Raw genomic sequence first — 25852 nt, 5'->3', positions numbered from 1 at the left:
ATAAGTAAATAATAAAAGTATAACAGTTAACCAATGAAAGGTTTGTCTGTTATCGTTAAAAGAACTTAACTAAAACATTTGCACTATACATTAGTTATATAGGTCCTAAAAAGTGCCTTGTGAACTATATGGTGCCAAATGTTTAATTCACATTGCAAAAAGTTCTAACGGGTCTCAAAATGTTTATTAGAGTCTAATAAGTAAATAATAAAAGTATAACAGTCAACCAATGAAAGGTTTGTCTGTTATCGTTAAAAGAACTTAACTAAAACATTTGCACTATACATTAGTTTTATAGGACCTAAAACGCGACTTGTGAACTACTGCATATGGTGCAAAATGTTTAATTCACATTGCAAAAAGTTCTTACGGGTCTCATAATGTTTATTATAGTCTAATAAGTAAATAATAAAAGTATAACAGTAAACAAATGAAAGGTTTGTCTGTTATCGTTAAAAGAACATAACTAAAACATTTGCACTATACATTAGTTATATAGGTCTTAAAAAGTGACTTGTGAACTACTGTATATGGTGCCAAATGTGCAATTCACATTGCAAAAAGTACTTACGGGTCTCAAAATGTTTAATAGAGTCTAATAAGTAAATAATAAAAGTATAACAGTTAACCAATGAAAGGTTTCTCTGTTATCGTTAAAAGAACATAATTAAAACATTTGCACTATACATTAGTTATATAGGTCCTAAAAAGTGCCTTGTGAACTTTATGGTGCAAAATGTTTAATTCACATTGCAACAAGTTCTAAAGGGTCTCAAAATGTTTATTATAGTCTAATAAGTAAATAATAAAAGTATAACAGTCAACCAATGAAAGGTTTGTCTGTTATCGTTAGAAGAACTTAACTAAAACATTTGCACTATACATTAGTTATATAGGTCCTAAAAAGTGCCTTGTGAACTATATGGTGCCAAATGTTTAATTCACTTTGCAAAAAGTTCTAACGGGTCTCAAAATGTTTATTAGAGTCTAATAAGTAAATAATAAAAGTATAACAGTTAACCAATAAAAGGTTTGTCTGTTATCGTCAAAATAACTTAACTAAAACATTTGCACTATACATCAGTTATATAGGTCCGAAAAAGTTTCTTGTAAGCTATATGGTTCAAAATGTTTAATTCACATTGCAAAAAGTTCTAACGTGTCTCAAAATGTTTATTAGAGTCTAATAAGTAAATAATAAAAGTATAACAATCAACCAATGAAAGGTTTGTCTGTTATCGTTAAAAGAACTTAACTAAAACATTTGCACTATACATTAGTTTTATAGGTCCAAAACGTGCCTTGTGAACTACTTTATATGGTGCCAAATGTTTAATTCACATTGCAAAAAGTTGTAACGTGTCTCAAAATGTTTATTAGAGTCTAATAAGTAAATAATAAAAGTATAACAGTTAACCAATGAAGGGTTTGTCTGTTATCGTTAAAAGAACTTAACTAAAACATCTGCACTATACATTAGTTATATAGGTCCTAAAAAGTACCTTGTGAACTATATGGTGCCAAATGTTTAATTCACATTGCAAAAAGTTCTTACGGGTCTCAAAATGTTTATTAAAGTCTAATAAGTAAATAATAAAAGTATAACAGTCAACCAATGAAAGGTTTCTCTGTTATCGTTAAAAGAACTTAACTAAAACATTTGCACTATACATTAGTTATATAGGTCTTAAAAAGTGACTTGTGAACTATTGTATATGGTGCAAAATGTTTAATTCACATTGCAAAAGTTCTTACGGGTCTCAAAATGTTTATTAGAGTCTAATAAGTAAATAATAAAAGTAAAACAGTCAACCAATGAAAGGTTTCTCTGTTATCGTTAAAAGAACTTAACTAAAACATTTGCACTATACATTAGTTATATAGGTTCTAAAAAGTGCCTTGTGAACTATGTGGTGCAAAATGTTTAATTCAAATTGCAAAAAGTTCTAACGGGTCTCAAAATGTTTATTAGAGTCTAATAAGTAAATAATAAAAGTATAACAGTTAACCAATAAAAGGTTTGTCTGTTATCGTTAAAAGAACTTAACTAAAACATTTGCACTATACATTAGTTATATAGGTTCTAAAAAGTGCCTTGTGAACTATATGGTGCCAAATGTTTAATTCACATTGCAAAAAGTTCTAACGGGTCTCAAAATGTTTATTAAAGTCTAATAAGTAAATAATAAAAGTATAACAGTCAACCAATAAAAGGTTTATCTGTTATCGTTAAATGAACTTAACTAAAACATTTGCACTATACATTAGTTTTATAGGTCCTAAAAAGTGACTTGTGAACTACTGTTTATGGTGCAAAATGTTTAATTCACATTGCAAAAAGTTCTTACGGGTCTCAAAACGTTTATTATAGTCTAATAAGTAAATAATAAAAGTATAACAGTCAACCAATGAAAATTTTCTCTGTTATCGTTAAAAGAACTTAACTGAAACATTTGCACTATACATTAGTTTTATAGGTCCTAAAACGTGCCTTGTGAACAACTGTATATGGTGCCAAATGTTTAATTCACATTGCAAAAGGTTCTAACGCATCTCCAAATGTTTAGTAGAGTCTAATAAGTAAATAATAACAGTACAACAGTTAACCAATAAAAGGTCTGTTATCGTTAAAAGAACTTAACTACAACATATGCACTATAAAATAGTTACAAAATTCCTAAAATGCACCTTGTGAACTATTTGTTGCAAAATGTTTAATTCACATTCCTAAAAGTTCTAACGCGTCTCAAAATGTTTAATAGAGTCCAATAAATAAATAATAAGAGTACAACAGATAACCAATAAAAGGTTTGTTTCTTATCGTTAAAAGAACTTAACTACAACATTTGCACTATAAAATAGTTATGTAGGTCCTAAAGCGCCCTTTGTGAACTATATGGTGCAAAATGTTTAATAAATTCTCCCAAAAGTTCCAACGCGTCTCGAAATTTTTATTAGAGTCTAATAAGTAAATACTAAAAGTATAACAGTCAACCAATGAAAGGTTTGTCTGTTATCGTTAAAAGAACTTAACTAAAACATTTGCATTATACATTAGTTATATAGGTCCTAAAAAGTGCCTTGTGAACTATATGGTGCAAAATGTTTAATTCACATTGCAAAACGTTCTAACGGGTCTCAAATGTTTATTAGAGTTTAATAAGTAAATAATAAAAGTATAACAGTTAACCAATGAAAGGTTTCTTTGTTATCGTTAAAAGAACTTAACTAAAACATTTGCACTATACATTAGTTTTATAGTTCCGATAAACTTCCTTGTGAACTATATGGTGCAAAATGTTTAATTCACAAAGAGTTCTAACGGGTCTCAAAATGTTTATTAGAGTCTAATAAGTAAATAATAAAAGTATAACCGTCAACCAATGAAAGGTTTGTCTGTTATCGTTAAAAGAACTTAACTAAAACATTTGCACTATACATTAGTTATATAGGTCCTAAAAAGTACCTTGTGAACTATATGGTGCCAAATGTTTAATTCACATTGCAAAAAGTTGTTACGGGTCTCAAAAGGTTTATTAAAGTCTAATAAGTAAATAATAAAAGTATAACAGTCAATCAATGAAAGGTTTGTCTGTTATCGTTAAAAGAACTTAACTAAAACATTTGCACTATACATTAGTTATATAGGTTCTAAAAAGTGCCTAGTGAACTATATGGTGCAAAATGTTTAATTCACATTGCTAAAAGTTCTAACGGGTCTCAAAATGTTTATTAGAGTCTAATAAGTAAATAATAAAAGTATAACAGTTAACCAATAAAAGGTTTGTCTGTTATCGTTAAAAGAACTTAACTAAAACATTTGCACTATACATTAGTTATATAGGTTCTAAAAAGTGCCTTGTGAACTATATGGTGCAAAATGTTTAATTCACATTGCAAAAAGTTCTAACGGGTCTCAAAATGTTTATTAAAGTCTAATAAGTAAATAATAAAAGTATAACAGTCAACCAATGAAAGGTTTGTCTTTTATCGTTAAAAGAACATAACTAAAACATTTGCACTATACATTAGTTATATAGGTCTTAAAAAGTGACTTGTGAACTACTGTATATGGTGCAAAATGTGCAATTCACATTGCAAAAAGTACTTACGGGTCTCAAAATGTTTATTAGAGTCTAATAATTAAATAATAAAAGTATAACAGTTAACCAATGAAAGGTTTGTCTGTTATCGTTAAAAGAACATAACTAAAACATTTGCACTATACATTAGTTATATAGGTCCTAAAAAGTGCCTTGTGAACTATATGGTGCAAAATGTTTAATTCACATTGCAACAAGTTCTAACGGGTCTCAAAATGTTTATTATAGTCTAATAAGTAAATAATAAAAGTATAACAGTAAACCAATGAAAGGTTTGTCTGTTATCGTTAAAAGAACATAACTAAAACATTTGCACTATACATTAGTTATATAGGTCTTAAAAAGTGACTTGTGAACTACTGTATATGGTGCCAAATGTGCAATTCACATTGCAAAAAGTACTTACGGGTCTCAAAATGTTTATTAAAGTCTAATAAGTAAATAATAAAAGTATAACAGTTAACCAATGAAAGGTTTCTCTGTTATCGTTAAAAGAACATAACTAAAACATTTGCACTATACATTAGTTATATAGGTCCTAAAAAGTGCCTTGTGAACTATATGGTGCAAAATGTTTAATTCACATTGCAACAAGTTCTAACGGGTCTCAAAATGTTTAATAGAGTCTAATAAGTAAATAATAAAAGTATAACAGTCAACCAATGAAAGGTTTGTCTGTTATCGTTAGAAGAACTTAACTAAAACATTTGCACTATACATTAGTTATATAGGTCCTAAAAAGTGCCTTGTGAACTATATGGTGCCAAATGTTTAATTCACTTTGCAAAAAGTTCTAACGGGTCTCAAAATGTTTATTAGAGTCTAATAAGTAAATAATAAAAGTATAACAGTTAACCAATAAAAGGTTTGTCTGTTATCGTTAAAATAACTTAACTAAAACATTTGCACTATACATCAGTTATATAGGTCCGAAAAAGTTTCTTGTGAGCTATATGGTTCAAAATGTTTAATTCACATTGCAACAAGTTCTAACGGGTCTCAAAATGTTTATTAGAGTCTAATAAGTAAATAATAAAAGTATAACAATCAACCAATGAAAGGTTTGTCTGTTATCGTTAAAAGAACTTAACTAAAACATTTGCACTATACATTAGTTTTATAGGTCCAAAACGTGCCTTGTGAACTACTTTATATGGTGCCAAATGTTTAATTCACATTGCAAAAAGTTGTAACGTGTCTCAAAATGTTTATTAGAGTCTAATAATTAAATAATAAAAGTATAACAGTTAACCAATGAAGGGTTTGTCTGTTATCGTTAAAAGAACTTAACTAAAACATCTGCACTATACATTAGTTATATAGGTCCTAAAAAGTACCTTGTGAACTATATGGTGCCAAATGTTTAATTCACATTGCAAAAAGTTCTTACGGGTCTCAAAATGTTTATTAAAGTCTAATAAGTAAATAATAAAAGTATAACAGTCAACCAATGAAAGGTTTCTCTGTTATCGTTAAAAGAACTTAACTAAAACATTTGCACTATACATTAGTTATATAGGTCTTAAAAAGTGACTTGTGAACTATTGTATATGGTGCAAAATGTTTAATTCACATTGCAAAAGTTCTTACGGGTCTCAAAATGTTTATTAGAGTCTAATAAGTAAATAATAAAAGTAAAACAGTCAACCAATGAAAGGTTTCTCTGTTCACGTTAAAAGAACTTAACTAAAACATTTGCACTATACATTAGTTATATAGGTTCTAAAAAGTGCCTTGTGAACTATGTGGTGCAAAATGTTTAATTCAAATTGCAAAAAGTTGTAACATGTCTCAAAATGTTTATTAGAGTCTAATAAGTAAATAATAAAAGTATAACAGTCAACCAATGAAAGGTTTATCTGTTATCGTTAAATGAACTCAACTAAAACATTTGCACTATACATTAGTTTATAGGTCCTAAAAAGTGACTTGTGAACTACTGTTTATGGTGCAAAATGTTTAATTCACATTGCAAAAAGTTGTAACATGTCTAAAAATGTTTATTAGAGTCTAATAAGTAAATAATAAAAGTATAACAGTTAACCAATAAAAGGTTTGTCTGTTATCGTTAAAAGATCTTAACTAAAACATTTGCACTATACATTAGTTATATAGGTTCTAAAAAGTGCCTTGTGAACTACTGCATATGGTGCAAAATGTTTAATTCACATTGCAAAAAGTTCTTACGGGTCTCAAAATGTTTATTAGAGTCTAATAAGTAAATAATAAATGTATAACAGTTAACCAATGAAGGGTTTGTCTGTTTTCGTTAAAAGAACTTAACTAAAACATCTGCACTATACATTAGTTATATAGGTCCTAAAAAGTACCTTGTGAACTATATGGTGCCAAATGTTTAATTCACATTGCAAAAAGTTCTTACGGGTCTCAAAATGTTTATTAAAGTCTAATAAGTAAATAATAAAAGTATAACAGTCAACCAATAAAAGGTTTGTCTGTTATCGTTAAAAGAACTTAACTAAAACATTTGCACTATACATTAGTTATATAGGTCCTAAAAAGTACCTTGTGAACTATATGGTGCCAAATGTTTAATTCACATTGCAAAAAGTTGTTACGGGTCTCAAAAGGTTTATTAAAGTCTAATAATTAAATAATAAAAGTATAACAGTCAATCAATGAAAGGTTTGTCTGTTATCGTTAAAAGAACTTAACTAAAACATTTGCACTATACATTAGTTATATAGGTTCTAAAAAGTGCCTTGTGAACTATATGGTGCAAAATGTTTAATTCACATTGCAAAAAGTTGTAACGGGTCTCAAAATGTTTATTAGAGTCGAATAAGTAAATAATAATAGTATAACAGTTAACCAATGAAGAGTTTGTCTGTTATCGTTAAAAGAACTTAACTAAAACATTTGCACTATACATTAGTTATATAGGTCCTAAAAAGTACCTTGTGAACTATATGGTGCCAAATGTTTAATTCACATTGCAAAAAGTTGTTACGGGTCTCAAAAGGTTTATTAAAGTCTAATAAGTAAATAATAAAAGTATAACAGTCAATCAATGAAAGGTTTGTCTGTTATCGTTAAAAGAACTTAACTAAAACATTTGCACTATACATTAGTTATATAGGTCCTAAAAAGTGCCTTGTGAACTACATGGTGCCAAATCTTTAATTCACATTGTAAAAAGTTGTTACGGGTCTCAAAAGGTTTATTAAAGTCTAATAAGTAAATAATAAAAGTATAACAGTCAATCAATGAAAGGTTTGTCTGTTATCGTTAAAAGAACTTAACTAAAACATTTGCACTATACATTAGTTATATAGGTCCTAAAAAGTGCCTTGTGAACTACATGGTGCCAAATGTTTAATTCACATTGTAAAAAGTTGTTACGGGTCTCAAAAGGTTTATTAAAGTCTAATAAGTAAATAATAAAAGTATAACAGTTAACCAATAAAAGGTTTGTCTGTTATCGTTAAAAGAACTTAACTAAAACATTTGCACTATACATTAGTTATATAGGTTCTAAAAAGTGCCTTGTGAACTATATGGTGCCAAATGTTTAATTCACATTGCAAAAAGTTCTAACGGGTCTCAAAATGTTTATTAAAGTCTAATAAGTAAATAATAAAAGTATAACAGTCAACCAATGAAAGGTTTATCTGTTATCGTTAAATGAACTTAACTAAAAAATTTGCACTATACATTAGTTTTATAGGTCCTAAAAAGTGACTTGTGAACTACTGTTTATGGTGCAAAATGTTTAATTCACATTGCAAAAAGTTGTTACGGGTCTCAAAATGTTTATTATAGTCTAATAAGTAAATAATAAATGTATAACAGTCAACCAATGAAAAGTTTCTCTGTTATCGTTAAAAGAACTTAACTGAAACATTTGCACTATACATTAGTTTTATAGGTCCTAAAACGTGCCTTGTGAACTACTGTATATGGTGCCAAATGTTTAATTCACATTGCAAAAGGTTCTAACGCATCTCCAAATGTTTAGTAGAGTCTAATAAGTAAATAATAACAGTACAACAGTTAACCAATAAAAGGTCTGTTATCGTTAAAAGAACTTAACTACAACATATGCACTATAAAATAGTTACAAAATTCCTTAAATGCACCTTGTGAACTATTTGTTGCAAAATGTTTAATTCACATTGCAAACAGTTCTTACGGGTCTCAAAAGGTTTATTAGAATCTAATAAGTAAATAATAAAAGTATAACAGTTAACCAATAAAAGGTTTGTCTGTTATCGTTAAAAGAACTTAACTAAAACATTTGCACTATACATTAGTTATATAGGTCCTAAAAAGTACCTTGTGAACTATATGGTGCCAAATGTTTAATTCACATTGCAAAAAGTTGTTACGGGTCTCAAAAGGTTTACTAAAGTCTAATAATTAAATAATAAAAGTATAACAGTCAATCAATGAAAAGTTTCTCTGTTATCGTTAAAAGAACTTAACTAAAACATTTGCACTATACATTAGTTATATAGGTTCTAAAAAGTGCCTTGTGAACTATATGGTGCAAAATGTTTAATTCACATTGCAAAAAGTTGTTACGGGTCTCAAAATGTTTATTAGAGTCTAATAAGTAAATAATAAAAGTATAACAGTTAACCAAGGAAGAGTTTGTCTGTTATCGTTAAAAGAACTTAACTAAAACATTTGCACTATACATTAGTTATATAGGTCCTAAAAAGTACCTTGTGAACTATATGGTGCCAAATGTTTAATTCACATTGCAAAAAGTTGTTACGGGTCTCAAAAGGTTTATTAAAGTCTAATAAGTAAATAATAAAAGTATAACAGTCAATCAATGAAAGGTTTGTCTGTTATCGTTAAAAGAACTTAACTAAAACATTTGCACTATACATTAGTTATATAGGTCCTAATAAGTGCCTTGTGAACTACATGGTGCCAAATCTTTAATTTACATTGTAAAAAGTTGTTACGGGTCTCAAAAGGTTTATTAAAGTCTAATAAGTAAATAATAAAAGTATAACAGTCAATCAATGAAAGGTTTGTCTGTTATCGTTAAAAGAACTTAACTAAAACATTTGCACTATACATTAGTTATATAGGTTCTAAAAAGTGCCTTGTGAACTACATGGTGCCAAATGTTTAATTCACATTGTAAAAAGTTGTTACGGGTCTCAAAAAGTTTATTAAAGTCTAATAAGTAAATAATAAAAGTATAACAGTCAATCAATGAAAGGTTTGTCTGTTATCGTTAAAAGAACTTAACTAAAACATTTGCACTATACATTAGTTATATAGGTTCTTAAAAGTGCCTTGTGAACTATGTGGTTCAAAATGTTTAATTCAAATTGCAAAAAGTTCTAACGGGTCTCAAAATGTTTATTAGAGTCTAATAATTAAATAATAAAAGTATAACAGTCAATCAATGAAAGGTTTCTCTGTTATCGTTAAAAGAACTTAACTAAAACATTTGCACTATACATTAGTTATATAGGTTCTAAAAAGTGCCTTGTGAACTATATGGTGCAAAATGTTTAATTCACATTGCAAAAAGTTGTTACGGGTCTCAAAATGTTTATTAGAGTCTAATAAGTAAATAATAAAAGTATAACAGTTAACCAATGAAGAGTTTGTCTGTTATCGTTAAAAGAACTTAACTAAAACATTTGCACTATACATTAGTTATATAGGTCCTAAAAAGTACCTTGTGAACTATATGGTGCCAAATGTTTAATTCACATTGCAAAAAGTTGTTACGGGTCTCAAAAGGTTTATTAAAGTCTAATAAGTAAATAATAAAAGTATAACAGTCAATCAATGAAAGGTTTGTCTGTTATCGTTAAAAGAACTTAACTAAAACATTTGCACTATACATTAGTTATATAGGTCCTAATAAGTGCCTTGTGAACTACATGGTGCCAAATCTTTAATTCACATTGTAAAAAGTTGTTACGGGTCTCAAAAGGTTTATTAAAGTCTAATAAGTAAATAATAAAAGTATAACAGTCAATCAATGAAAGGTTTGTCTGTTATCGTTAAAAGAACTTAACTAAAACATTTGCACTATACATTAGTTATATAGGTCCTAAAAAGTGCCTTGTGAACTACATGGTGCCAAATGTTTAATTCACATTGTAAAAAGTTGTTACGGGTCTCAAAAGGTTTATTAAAGTCTAATAAGTAAATAATAAAAGTATAACAGTCAATCAATGAAAGGTTTGTCTGTTATCGTTAAAAGAACTTAACTAAAACATTTGCACTATACATTAGTTATATAGGTTCTTAAAAGTGCCTTGTGAACTATGTGGTTCAAAATGTTTAATTCAAATTGCAAAAAGTTCTAACGGGTCTCAAAATGTTTATTATAGTCTAATAAGTAAATAATAAAAGTATAACAGTTAACCAATAAAAGGTTTGTCTGTTATCGTTAAAAGAACTTAACTAAAACATTTGCACTATACATTAGTTATATAGGTTCTAAAAATTGCCTTGTGAACTATATGGTGCCAAATGTTTAATTCACATTGCAAAAAGTTCTAACGGGTCTCAAAATGTTTATTAAAGTCTAATAAGTAAATAATAAAAGTATAACAGTCAACCAATGAAAGGTTTATCTGTTATCGTTAAATGAACTTAACTAAAACATTTGCACTATACATTAGTTTTATAGGTCCTAGAAAGTGACTTGTGAACTACTGTTTATGGTGCAAAATGTTTAATTCACATTGCAAAAAGTTCTTACGGGTCTCAAAATGTTTATTATAGTCTAATATGTAAATAATAAAAGTATAACAGTCAACCAATGAAAAGTTTCTCTGTTATCGTTAAAAGAACTTAACTGAAACATTTGCACTATACATTAGTTTTATAGGTCCTAAAACGTGCCTTGTGAACTACTGTATATGGTGCCAAATGTTTAATTCACATTGCAAAAGGTTCTAACGCATCTCCAAATGTTTAGTAGAGTCTAATAAGTAAATAATAACAGTACAACAGTTAACCAATAAAAGGTCTGTTATCGTTAAAAGAACTTAACTACAACATATGCACTATAAAATAGTTACAAAATTCCTAAAATGCACCTTGTGAACTATTTGTTGCAAAATGTTTAATTCACATTCCTAAAAGTTCTAACGCGTCTCGAAATGTTTAATAGAGTCCAATAAGTAAATAATAAGTGTACAACAGATAACCAATAAAAGGTTTGTTTCTTATCGTTAAAAGAACTTAACTAAAACATTTGCATTATACATTAGTTATATAGGTCCTAAAAAGTGCCTTGTGAACTATACGGTGCAAAATGTTTAATTCACATTGCAAAACGTTCTAACGGGTCTCAAAATGTTTATTAGAGTCTAATAAGTAAATAATAAAAGTATAACAGTTAACCAATGAAAGGTTTCTTTGTTATCGTTAAAAGAACTTAACTAAAACATTTGCACTATACATTAGTTTTATAGGTCCGATAAACTTCCTTGTGAACTATATGGTGCAAAATGTTTAATTCACATTGCAAAGAGTTTTAACGGGTCTCAAAATGTTTATTAGAGTCTAATAAGTAAATAATAAAAGTATAACAGTCAACCAATGAAAGGTTTGTCTGTTATCGTTAAAAGAACTTAACTAAAACATTTGCACTATACATTAGTTATATAGGTCCTAAAAAGTACCTTGTGAACTATATGGTGCCAAATGTTTAATTCACATTGCAAAAAGTTGTTACGGGTCTCAAAAGGTTTATTAAAGTCTAATAAGTAAATAATAAAAGTATAACAGTCAATCAATGAAAGGTTTGTCTGTTATCGTTAAAAGAACTTAACTAAAACATTTGCACTATACATTAGTTATATAGGTTCTAAAAAGTGCCTAGTGAACTATATGGTGCAAAATGTTTAATTCACATTGCAAAAAGTTCTAACGTGTCTCAAAATGTTTATTAGAGTCTAATAAGTAAATAATAAAAGTATAACAGTTAACCAATGAAAGGTTTGTCTGTTATCGTTAAAAGAACTTAACTAAAACATTTGCACTATACATTAGTTATATAGGTCCTAAAAAGTACCTTGTGAACTATATGGTGCCAAATGTTTAATTCACATTGTAAAAAGTTGTTACGGGTCTCAAAAGGTTTATTAAAGTCTAATAAGTAAATAATAAAAGTATAACAGTCAATCAATGAAAGGTTTGTCTGTTATCGTTAAAAGAACTTAACTACAACATTTGCACTATACATTAGTTATATAGGTTCTAAAAAGTGCCTTGTGAACTATATGGTGCAAAATGTTTAATTCACATTGCAAAAAGTTCTAACGGGTCTCAAAATGTTTATTAGAGTCTAATAAGTAAATAATAAAAGTATAACAGTTAACCAATAAAAGGTTTGTCTGTTATCGTTAAAAGAACTTAACTAAAACATTTGCACTATACATTAGTTATATAGGTTCTAAAAAGTGCCTTGTAAACTATATGGTGCAAAATGTTTAATTCACATTGCAAAAAGTTCTAACGGGTCTCAAAATGTTTATTAAAGTCTAATAAGTAAATAATAAAAGTATAACAGTCAACCAATGAAAGGTTTGTCTGTTATCGTTAAAAGAACTTAACTAAAACATCTGCACTATACATTAGTTTTATAGGTCCTAAAACGCTACTTGTGAACTACTGCATATGGTGCAAAATGTTTAATTCACATTGCAAAAAGTTCTTACGGGTCTCATAATGTTTATTATAGTCTAATAAGTAAATAATAAAAGTATAACAGTAAACCAATGAAAGGTTTCTCTGTTATCGTTAAAAGAACATAACTAAAACATTTGCACTATACATTAGTTATATAGGTCTTAAAAAGTGACTTGTGAACTACTGTATATGGTGCCAAATGTGCAATTCACATTGCAAAAAGTACTTACGGGTCTCAAAATGTTTATTAGAGTCTAATAAGTAAATAATAAAAGTATAACAGTCAACCAACGAAAGGTTTGTCTGTTATCGTTAGAAGAACTTAACTAAAACAATTGCACTATACATTAGTTATATAGGTCCTAAAAAGTGCCTTGTGAACTATATGGTGCCAAATGTTTAATTCACATTGCAAAAAGTTCTAACGGGTCTCAAAATGTTTATTAGAGTCTAATAAGTAAATAATAAAAGTATAACAGTTAACCAATAAAAGGTTTGTCTGTTATCGTTAAAAGAACTTAACTAAAACATTTGCACTATACATCAGTTATATAGGTCCGAAAAAGTTTCTTGTGAGCTATATGGTGCAAAATGTTTAATTCACATTGCAACAAGTTCTAACGTGTCTCAAAATGTTTATTAGAGTCTAATAAGTAAATAATAAAAGTATAACAGTCAACCAATGAAAGGTTTGTCTGTTATCGTTAAAAGAACTTAACTAAAACATTTGCACTATACATTAGTTTTATAGGTCCAAAACGTGCCTTGTGAACTACTTTATATGGTGCCAAATGTTTAATTCACATTGCAAAAAGTTGTAACGTGTCTCAAAATGTTTATTAGAGTCTAATAAGTAAATAATAAAAGTATAACAGTTAACCAATGAAGGGTTTGTCTGTTATCGTTAAAAGAACTTAACTAAAACATCTGCACTATACATTAGTTATATAGGTCCTAAAAAGTACCTTGTGAACTATATGGGACAAATGTTTAATTCACATTGCAAAAAGTTCTTACGGGTCTCAAAATGTTTATTAAAGTCTAATAAGTAAATAATAAAAGTATAACAGTCAACCAATGAAAGGTTTCTCTGTTATCGTTAAAAGAACTTAACTAAAACATTTGCACTATACATTAGTTATATAGGTCTTAAAAAGTGACTTGTGAACTATTGTATATGGTGCAAAATGTTTAATTCACATTGCAAAAGTTCTTACGGGTCTCAAAATGTTTATTAGAGTCTAATAAGTAAATAATAAAAGTAAAACAGTCAACCAATGAATGGTTTCTCTGTTATCGTTAAAAGAACTTAACTAAAACATTTGCACTATACATTAGTTATATAGGTTCTAAAAAGTGCCTTGTGAACTATGTGGTGCAAAATGTTTAATTCAAATTGCAAAAAGTTCTAACGGGTCTCAAAATGTTTATTAGAGTCTAATAAGTAAATAATAAAAGTATAACAGTTAACCAATAAAAGGTTTGTCTGTTATCGTTAAAAGAACTTAACTAAAACATTTGCACTATACATTAGTTATATAGGTTCTAAAAAGTGCCTTGTGAACTATATGGTGCCAAATGTTTAATTCACATTGCAAAAAGTTGTAACGGGTCTCAAAATGTTTATTAAAGTCTAATAAGTAAATAATAAAAGTATAACAGTCAACCAATGAAAGGTTTATCTGTTATCGTTAAATGAACTTAACTAAAACATTTGCACTATACATTAGTTTTATAGGTCCTAAAAAGTGACTTGTGAACTACTGTTTATGGTGCAAAATGTTTAATTCACATTGCAAAAAGTTCTTACGGGTCTCAAAACGTTTATTATAGTCTAATAAGTAAATAATAAAAGTATAACAGTCAACCAATGAAAAGTTTCTCTGTTATCGTTAAAAGAACTTAACTGAAACATTTGCACTATACATTAGTTTTATAGGTCCTAAAACGTGCCTTGTGAACAACTGTATATGGTGCCAAATGTTTAATTCACATTGCAAAAGGTTCTAACGCATCTCCAAATGTTTAGTAGAGTCTAATAAGTAAATAATAACAGTACAACAGTTAACCAATAAAAAGTCTGTTATCGTTAAAAGAACTTAACTACAACATATGCACTATAAAATAGTTACAAAATTCCTAAAATGCACCTTGTGAACTATTTGTTGCAAAATGTTTAATTCACATTCCTAAAAGTTCTAACGCGTCTCAAAATGTTTAATAGAGTCCAATAAGTAAATAATAAGAGTACAACAGATAACCAATAAAAGGTTTGTTTCTTATCGTTAAAAGAACTTAACTACAACATTTGCACTATAAAATAGTTATGTAGGTCCTAAAGCGCCCTTTGTGAACTATATGGTGCAAAATGTTTAATAAATTCTCCCAAAAGTTCCAACGCGTCTCGAAATTTTTATTAGAGTCTAATAAGTAAATACTAAAAGTAAAACAGTCAACCAATGAAAGGTTTGTCTGTTATCGTTAAAAGAACTTAACTAAAACTATTGCATTATACATTAGTTATATAGGTCCTAAAAAGTGCCTTGTGAACTATATGGTGCAAAATGTTTAATTCACATTGCAAAACGTTCTAACGGGTCTCAAAATGTTTATTAGAGTCTAATAAGTAAATAATAAAAGTATAACAGTTAACCAATGAAAGGTTTCTTTGTTATCGTTAAAAGAACTTAACTAAAACATTTGCACTATACAATAGTTTTATAGGTCCGATAAACTTCCTTGTGAACTATATGGTGCAAAATGTTTAATTCACAAAGAGTTCTAACGGGTCTCAAAATGTTTATTAGAGTCTAATAAGTAAATAATAAAAGTATAACAGTTAACCAATGAAAGGTTTGTCTGTTATCGTTAAAAGAACTTAACTAAAACATTTGCACTATACATTAGTTATATAGGTCCTAAAAAGTGCCTTGTGAACTATATGGTGCCAAATGTTTAATTCACATTGCAAAAAGTTCTAACGGGTCTCAAAATGTTTATTAGAGTCTAATAAGTAAATAATAAAAGTATAACAGTCAACCAATGAAAGGTTTGTCTGTTATCGTTAAAAGAACTTAACTAAAACATTTGCACTATACATTAGTTATATAGGTCTTAAAAAGTGACTTGTGAACTATTGTATATGGTGCAAAATGTTTAATTCACATTGCAAAAGTTCTTACGGGTCTCAAAATGTTTATTAGAGTCTAATAAGTAAATAATAAAAGTAAAACAGTCAACCAATGAAAGGTTTCTCTGTTATCGTTAAAAGAACTTAACTAAAACATTTGCACTATACATTAGTTATATAGGTTCTAAAAAGTGCCTTGTGAACTATGTGGTGCAAAATGTTTAATTCAAATTGCAAAAAGTTCTAACGGGTCTCAAAATGTTTATTAGAGTCTAATAAGTAAATAATAAAAGTATAACAGTTAATTAATAAAAGGTTTGTCTGTTATCGTTAAAAGAACTTAACTAAAACATTTGCACTATACATTAGTTATATAGGTTCTAAAAAGTGCCTTGTGAACTATATGGTGCCAAATGTTTAATTCACATTGCAAAAAGTTGTAACGGGTCTCAAAATGTTTATTAAAGTCTAATAAGTAAATAATAAAAGTATAACAGTCAACCAATGAAAGGTTTATCTGTTATCGTTAAATGAACTTAACTAAAACATTTGCACTATACATTAGTTTTATAGGTCCTAAAAAGTGACTTGTGAATTACTGTTTATGGTGCAAAATGTTTAATTCACATTGCAAAAAGTTCTTACGGGTCTCAAAACGTTTATTATAGTCTAATAAGTAAATAATAAAAGTATAACAGTCAACCAATGAAAAGTTTCTCTGTTATCGTTAAAAGAACTTAACTGAAACATTTGCACTATACATTAGTTTTATAGGTCCTAAAACGTGCCTTGTGAACAACTGTATATGGTGCCAAATGTTTAATTCACATTGCAAAAGGTTCTAACGCATCTCCAAATGTTTAGTAGAGTCTAATAAGTAAATAATAACAGTACAACAGTTAACCAATAAAAGGTCTGTTATCGTTAAAAGAACTTAACTACAACATATGCACTATAAAATAGTTACAAAATTCCTAAAATGCACCTTGTGAACTATTTGTTGCAAAATGTTTAATTCACATTCCTAAAAGTTCTAACGCGTCTCAAAATGTTTAATAGAGTCCAATAAGTAAATAATAAGAGTACAACAGATAACCAATAAAAGGTTTGTTTCTTATCGTTAAAAGAACTTAACTACAACATTTGCACTATAAAATAGTTATGTAGGTCCTAAAGCGCCCTTTGTGAACTATATGGTGCAAAATGTTTAATAAATTCTCCCAAAAGTTCCAACGCGTCTCGAAATTTTTATTAGAGTCTAATAAGTAAATACTAAAAGTAAAACAGTCAACCAATGAAAGGTTTGTCTGTTATCGTTAAAAGAACTTAACTAAAACATTTGCATTATACATTAGTTATATAGGTCCTAAAAAGTGCCTTGTGAACTATATGGTGCAAAATGTTTAATTCACATTGCAAAACGTTCTAACGGGTCTCAAAATGTTTATTAGAGTCTAATAAGTAAATAATAAAAGTATAACAGTTAACCAATGAAAGGTTTCTTTGTTATCGTTAAAAGAACTTAACTAAAACATTTGCACTATACATTAGTTATATAGGTTCTAAAAAGTGCCTAGTGAACTATATGGTGCAAAATGTTTAATTCACATTGCTAAAAGTTCTAACGGGTCTCAAAATGTTTATTAGAGTCTAATAAGTAAATAATAAAAGTATAACAGTTAACCAATGAAAGGTTTGTCTGTTATCGTTAAAAGAACTTAACTAAAACATTTGCACTATACATTAGTTATATAGGTCCTAAAAAGTGCCTTGTGAACTATATGGTGCCAAATGTTTAATTCACATTGCAAAAAGTTCTAACGGGTCTCAAAATGTTTATTAGAGTCTAATAAGTAAATAATAAAAGTATAACAGTCAACCAATGAAAGGTTTGTCTGTTATCGTTAAAAGTTGTGAACTACTGCATATGGTGCAAAATGTTTAATTCACATTGCAAAAAGTTCTTACCGGTCTCATAATGTTTATTATAGTCTAATAAGTAAATAATAAAAGTATAACAGTAAACCAATGAAAGGTTTGTCTGTTATCGTTAAAAGAACATAACTAAAACATTTGCACTATACATTAGTTATATAGGTCTTAAAAAGTGACTTGTGAACTACTGTATATGGTGCCAAATGTGCAATTCACATTGCAAAAAACACTTACGGGTCTCAAAATGTTTATTAGAGTCTAATAAGTAAATAATAAAAGTATAACAGTTAACCAATGAAAGGTTTCTCTGTTATCGTTAAAAGAACATAATTAAAACATTTGCACTATACATTAGTTATATAGGTCCTAAAAAGTGCCTTGTGAACTATATGGTGCAAAATGTTTAATTCACATTGCAACAAGTTCTAACGGGTCTCAAAATGTTTATTATAGTCTAATAAGTAAATAATAAAAGTATAACAGTCAACCAATAAAAGGTTTGTCTGTTATCGTTAGAAGAACTTAACTAAAACATTTGCACTATACATTAGTTATATAGGTCCTAAAAAGTGCCTTGTGAACTATATGGTGCCAAATGTTTAATTCACTTTGCAAAAAGTTCTAACGGGTCTCAAAATGTTTATTAGAGTCTAATAAGTAAATAATAAAAGTATAACAGTTAACCAATAAAAGGTTTGTCTGTTATCGTTAAAATAACTTAACTAAAACATTTGCACTATACATCAGTTATATAGGTCCGAAAAATTTTCTTGTAAGCTATATGGTTCAAAATGTTTAATTCACATTGCAACAAGTTCTAACGTGTCTCAAAATGTTTATTAGAGTCTAATAAGTAAATAATAAAAGTATAACAATCAACCAATGAAAGGTTTGTCTGTTATCGTTAAAAGAACTTAACTAAAACATTTGCACTATACATTAGTTTTATAGGTCCAAAACGTGCCTTGTGAACTACTTTATATGGTGCCAAATGTTTAATTCACATTGCAAAAAGTTGTAACGTGTCTCAAAATGTTTATTAGAGTCTAATAAGTAAATAATAAAAGTATAACAGTTAACCAATGAAGGGTTTGTCTGTTATCGTTAAAAGAACTTAACTAAAACATCTGCACTACACATTAGTTATATAGGTCCTAAAAAGTACCTTGTGAACTATATGGTGCCAAATGTTTAATTCACATTGCAAAAAGTTCTTACGGGTCTCAAAATGTTTATTAAAGTCTAATAAGTAAATAATAAAAGTATAACAGTCAACCAATGAAAGGTTTCTCTGTTATCGTTAAAAGAACTTAACTAAAACATTTGCACTATACATTAGTTATATAGGTCTTAAAAAGTGACTTGTGAACTATTGTATATGGTGCAAAATGTTTAATTCACATTGCAAAAGTTCTTACGGGTCTCAAAATGTTTATTAGAGTCTAATAAGTAAATAATAAAAGTAAAACAGTCAACCAATGAAAGGTTTCTCTGTTATCGTTAAAAGAACTTAACTAAAACATTTGCACTATACATTAGTTATATAGGTTCTAAAAAGTGCCTTGTGAACTATGTGGTGCAAAATGTTTAATTCAAATTGCAAAAAGTTCTAACGGGTCTCAAAATGTTTATTAGAGTCTAATAAGTAAATAATAAAAGTATAACAGTTAACCAATAAAAGGTTTGTCTGTTATCGTTAAAAGAACTTAACTAAAACATTTGCACTATACATTAGTTATATAGGTTCTAAAAAGTGCCTTGTGAACTATATGGTGCCAAATGTTTAATTCACATTGCAAAAAGTTCTAACGGGTCTCAAAATGTTTATTAAAGTCTAATAAGTAAATAATAAAAGTATAACAGTCAACCAATAAAAGGTTTATCTGTTATCGTTAAATGAACTTAACTAAAACATTTGCACTATGCATTAGTTTTATAGGTCCTAAAAAGTGACTTGTGAACTACTGTTTATGGTGCAAAATGTTTAATTCACATTGCAAAAAGTTCTTACGGGTCTCAAAACGTTTATTATAGTCTAATAAGTAAATAATAAAAGTATAACAGTCAACCAATGAAAAGTTTCTCTGTTATCGTTAAAAGAACTTAACTGAAACATTTGCACTATACATTAGTTTTATAGGTCCTAAAACGTGCCTTGTGAACAACTGTATATGGTGCCAAATGTTTAATTCACATTGCAAAAGGTTCTAACGCATCTCCAAATGTTTAGTAGAGTCTAATAAGTAAATAATAACAGTACAACAGTTAACCAATAAAAGGTCTGTTATCGTTAAAAGAACTTAACTACAACATATGCACTATAAAATAGTTACAAAATTCCTAAAATGCACCTTGTGAACTATTTGTTGCAAAATGTTTAATTCACATTCCTAAAAGTTCTAACGCGTCTCAAAATGTTTAATAGAGTCCAATAAGTAAATAATAAGAGTACAACAGATAACCAATAAAAGGTTTGTTTCTTATCGTTAAAAGAACTTAACTACAACATTTGCACTATAAAATAGTTATGTAGGTCCTAAAGCGCCCTTTGTGAACTATATGGTGCAAAATGTTTAATAAATTCTCCCAAAAGTTCCAACGCGTCTCGAAATTTTTATTAGAGTCTAATAAGTAAATACTAAAAGTATAACAGTCAACCAATGAAAGGTTTGTCTGTTATCGTTAAAAGAACTTAACTAAAACATTTGCATTATACATTAGTTATATAGGTCCTAAAAAGTGCCTTGTGAACTATATGGTGCAAAATGTTTAATTCACATTGCAAAACGTTCTAACGGGTCTCAAAATGTTTATTAGAGTTTAATAAGTAAATAATAAAAGTATAACAGTTAACCAATGAAAGGTTTCTTTGTTATCGTTAAAAGAACTTAACTAAAACATTTGCACTATACATTAGTTTTATAGGTCCGATAAACTTCCTTGTGAACTATATGGTGCAAAATGTTTAATTCACAAAGAGTTCTAACGGGTCTCAAAATGTTTATTAGAGTCTAATAAGTAAATAATAAAAGTATAACCGTCAACCAATGAAAGGTTTGTCTGTTATCGTTAAAAGAACTTAACTAAAACATTTGCACTATACATTAGTTATATAGGTCCTAAAAAGTACCTTGTGAACTATATGGTGCCAAATGTTTAATTCACATTGCAAAAAGTTGTTACGGGTCTCAAAAGGTTTATTAAAGTCTAATAAGTAAATAATAAAAGTATAACAGTCAATCAATGAAAGGTTTGTCTGTTATCGTTAAAAGAACTTAACTAAAACATTTGCACTATACATTAGTTATATAGGTTCTAAAAAGTGCCTAGTGAACTATATGGTGCAAAATGTTTAATTCACATTGCTAAAAGTTCTAACGGGTCTCAAAATGTTTATTAAAGTCTAATAAGTAAATAATAAAAGTATAACAGTTAACCAATAAAAGGTTTGTCTGTTATCGTTAAAAGAACATAACTAAAACATTTGCACTATACATTAGTTATATAGGTCCTAAAAAGTGACTTGTGAACTACTGTATATGGTGCCAAATGTGCAATTCACATTGCAAAAAGTACTTACGGGTCTCAAAATGTTTATTAGAGTCTAATAATTAAATAATAAAAGTATAACAGTTAACCAATGAAAGGTTTGTCTGTTATCGTTAAAAGAACATAACTAAAACATTTGCACTATACATTAGTTATATAGGTCCTAAAAAGTGCCTTGTGAACTATATGGTGCAAAATGTTTAATTCACATTGCAACAAGTTCTAACGGGTCTCAAAATGTTTATTATAGTCTAATAAGTAAATAATAAAAGTATAACAGTAAACCAATGAAAGGTTTGTCTGTTATCGTTAAAAGAACATAACTAAAACATTTGCACTATACATTAGTTATATAGGTCTTAAAAAGTGACTTGTGAACTACTGTATATGGTGCCAAATGTGCAATTCACATTGCAAAAAGTGCTTACGGGTCTCAAAATGTTTATTAGAGTCTAATAAGTAAATAATAAAAGTATAACAGTTAACCAATGAAAGGTTTCTCTGTTATCGTTAAAAGAACATAACTAAAACATTTGCACTATACATTAGTTATATAGGTCCTAAAAAGTGCCTTGTGAACTATATGGTGCAAAATGTTTAATTCACATTGCAACAAGTTCTAACGGGTCTCAAAATGTTTATTATAGTCTAATAAGTAAATAATAAAAGTATAACAGTCAACCAATGAAAGGTTTGTCTGTTATCGTTAGAAGAACTTAACTAAAACATTTGCACTATACATTAGTTATATAGGTCCTAAAAAGTGCCTTGTGAACTATATGGTGCCAAATGTTTAAATCACTTTGCAAAAAGTTCTAACGGGTCTCAAAATGTTTATTAGAGTCTAATAAGTAAATAATAAAAGTATAACAGTTAACCAATAAAAGGTTTGTCTGTTATCGTTAAAATAACTTAACTAAAACATTTGCACTATACATCAGTTATATAGGTCCGAAAAAGTTTCTTGTGAGCTATATGGTTCAAAATGTTTAATTCACATTGCAACAAGTTCTAACGGGTCTCAAAATGTTTATTAGAGTCTAATAAGTAAATAATAAAAGTATAACAATCAACCAATGAAAGGTTTGTCTGTTATCGTTAAAAGAACTTAACTAAAACATTTGCACTATACATTAGTTTTATAGGTCCAAAACGTGCCTTGTGAACTACTTTATATGGTGCCAAATGTTTAATTCACATTGCAAAAAGTTGTAACGTGTCTCAAAATGTTTATTAGAGTCTAATAAGTAAATAATAAAAGTAAAACAGTCAACCAATGAAAGGTTTCTCTGTTCACGTTAAAAGAACTTAACTAAAACATTTGCACTATACATTAGTTATATAGGTTCTAAAAAGTGCCTTGTGAACTATGTGGTGCAAAATGTTTAATTCAAATTGCAAAAAGTTCTAACGGGTCTCAAAATGTTTATTAGAGTCTAATAAGTAAATAATAAAAGTATAACAGTTAACCAATAAAAGGTTTGTCTGTTATCGTTAAAATAACTTAACTAAAACATTTGCACTATACATTAGTTATATAGGTTCTAAAAAGTGCCTTGTGAACTATATGGTGCCAAATGTTTAATTCACATTGCAAAAAGTTCTAACGGGTCTCAAAATGTTTATTAAAGTCTAATAAGTAAATAATAAAAGTATAACAGTCAACCAATGAAAGGTTTATCTGTTATCGTTAAATGAACTTAACTAAAACATTTGCACTATACATTAGTTTTATAGGTCCTAAAAAGTGACTTGTGAACTACTGTTTATGGTGCAAAATGTTTAATTCACATTGCAAAAAGTTCTTACGGGTCTCAAAACGTTTATTATAGTCTAATAAGTAAATAATAAAAGTATAACAGTCAACCAATGAAAAGTTTCTCTGTTATCGTTAAAAGAACTTAACTGAACCATTTGCACTATACATTAGTTTTATAGGTCCTAAAACGTGCCTTGTGAACAACTGTATATGGTGCCAAATGTTTAATTCACATTGCAAAAGGTTCTAGCGCATCTCCAAATGTTTGGTAGAGTCGAATAAGTAAATAATAACAGTACAACAGTTAACCAATAAAAGGTCTGTTATCGTTAAAAGAACTTAACTACAACATATGCACTATAAAATAGTTACAAAATTCCTAAAATGCACCTTGTGAACTATTTGTTGCAAAATGTTTAATTCACATTCCTAAAAGTTCTAATGCGTCTCAAAATGTTTAATAGAGTCCAATAAGTAAATAATAAGAGTACAACAGATAACCAATAAAAGGTTTGTTTCTTATCGTTAAAAGAACTTAACTACAACATTTGCACTATAAAATAGTTATGTAGGTCCAAAAGCGCCCTTTGTGAACTATATGGTGCAAAATGTTTAATAAATTCTCCCAAAAGTTCCAACGCGTCTCGAAATTTTTATTAGAGTCTAATAAGTAAATACTAAAAGTAAAACAGTCAACCAATGAAAGGTTTGTCTGTTATCGTTAAAAAAACTTAACTAAAACATTTGCATTATACATTAGTTATATAGGTCCTAAAAAGTGCCTTGTGAACTATATGGTTCAAAATGTTTAATTCACATTGCAAAACGTTGTAACGGGTCTCAAAATGTTTATTAGAGTCTAATAAGTAAATAATAAAAGCATAACAGTTAACCAATGAAAGGTTTCTTTGTTATCGTTAAAAGAACTTAACTAAAACATTTGCACTATACATTAGTTTTATAGGTCCGATAAACTTCCTTGTGAACTATATGGTGCAAAATGTTTAATTCACAAAGAGTTCTAACGGGTCTCAAAATGTTTATTAGAGTCTAATAAGTAAATAATAAAAGTATAACCGTCAACCAATGAAAGGTTTGTCTGTTATCGTTAAAAGAACTTAACTAAAACATTTGCACTATACATTAGTTATATAGGTCCTAAAAAGTACCTTGTGAACTATATGGTGCCAAATGTTTAATTCGCATTGCAAAAAGTTGTTACGGGTCTCAAAAGGTTTATTAAAGTCTAATAAGTAAATAATAAAAGTATAACAGTCAATCAATGAAAGGTTTGTCTGTTATCGTTAAAAGAACTTAACTAAAACATTTGCACTATACATTAGTTATATAGGTTCTAAAAAGTGCCTAGTGAACTATATGGTGCAAAATGTTTAATTCACATTGCTAAAAGTTCTAACGGGTCTCAAAATGTTTATTAGAGTCTAATAAGTAAATAATAAAAGTATAACCGTCAACCAATGAAAGGTTTGTCTGTTATCGTTAAAAGAACTTAACTAAAACATTTGCACTATACATTAGTTATATAGGTCCTAAAAAGTGCCTTGTGAACTATATAGTGCCAAATGTTTAATTCACATTGCAAAAAGTTCTAACGGGTCTCAAAATGTTTATTAGAGTCTAATAAGTAAATAATAAAAGTATAACAGTCAACCAATGAAAGGTTTGTCTGTTATCGTTAAAAGAACTTAACTAAAACATTTGCACTATACATTAGTTTTATAGGTCCTAAAACGCGACTTGTGAACTACTGCATATGGTGCAAAATGTTTAATTCACATTGCAAAAAGTTCTTACGGGTCTCATAATGTTTATTATAGTCTAATAAGTAAATAATAAAAGTATAACAGTAAACCAATGAAAGGTTTGTCTGTTATCGTTAAAAGAACATAACTAAAACATTTGCACTATACATTAGTTATATAGGTCTTAAAAAGTGACTTGTGAACTACTGTATATGGTGCCAAATGTGCAATTCACATTGCAAAAAGTACTTACGGGTCTCAAAATGTTTATTAGAGTCTAATAAGTAAATAATAAAATTATAACAGTTAACCAATGAAAGGTTTCTCTGTTATCGTTAAAAGAACATAACTAAAACATTTGCACTATACATTAGTTATATAGGTCCTAAAAAGTGCCTTGTGAACTATATGGTGCAAAATGTTTAATTCACATTGCAACAAGTTCTAACGGGTCTCAAAATGTTTATTATAGTCTAATAAGTAAATAATAAAAGTATAACAGTCAACCAATGAAAGGTTTGTCTGTTATCGTTAGAAGAACTTAACTAAAACATTTGCACTATACATTAGTTATATAGGTCCTAAAAAGTGCCTTGTGAACTATATGGTGCCAAATGTTTAATACACTTTGCAAAAAGTTCTAACGGGTCTCAAAATGTTTATTAGAGTCTAATAAGTAAATAATAAAAGTATAACAGTTAACCAATAAAAGGTTTGTCTGTTATCGTTAAAATAACTTAACTAAAACATTTGCACTATACATCAGTTATATAGATCCGAAAAAGTTTCTTGTGAGCTATATGGTGCAAAATGTTTAATTCACATTGCAACAAGTTCTAACGTGTCTCAAAATGTTTATTAGAGTCTAATAAGTAAATAATAAAAGTATAACAATCAACCAATGAAAGGTTTGTCTGTTATCGTTAAAAGAACTTAACTAAAACATTTGCACTATACATTAGTTTTATAG

Source organism: Clavelina lepadiformis, chromosome 1, assembly GCF_947623445.1.
Source record: "Clavelina lepadiformis chromosome 1, kaClaLepa1.1, whole genome shotgun sequence".
Taxonomy (NCBI): Eukaryota; Metazoa; Chordata; class Ascidiacea; order Aplousobranchia; family Clavelinidae; genus Clavelina; species Clavelina lepadiformis.
This window is presented reverse-complemented; position numbering follows the sequence as displayed.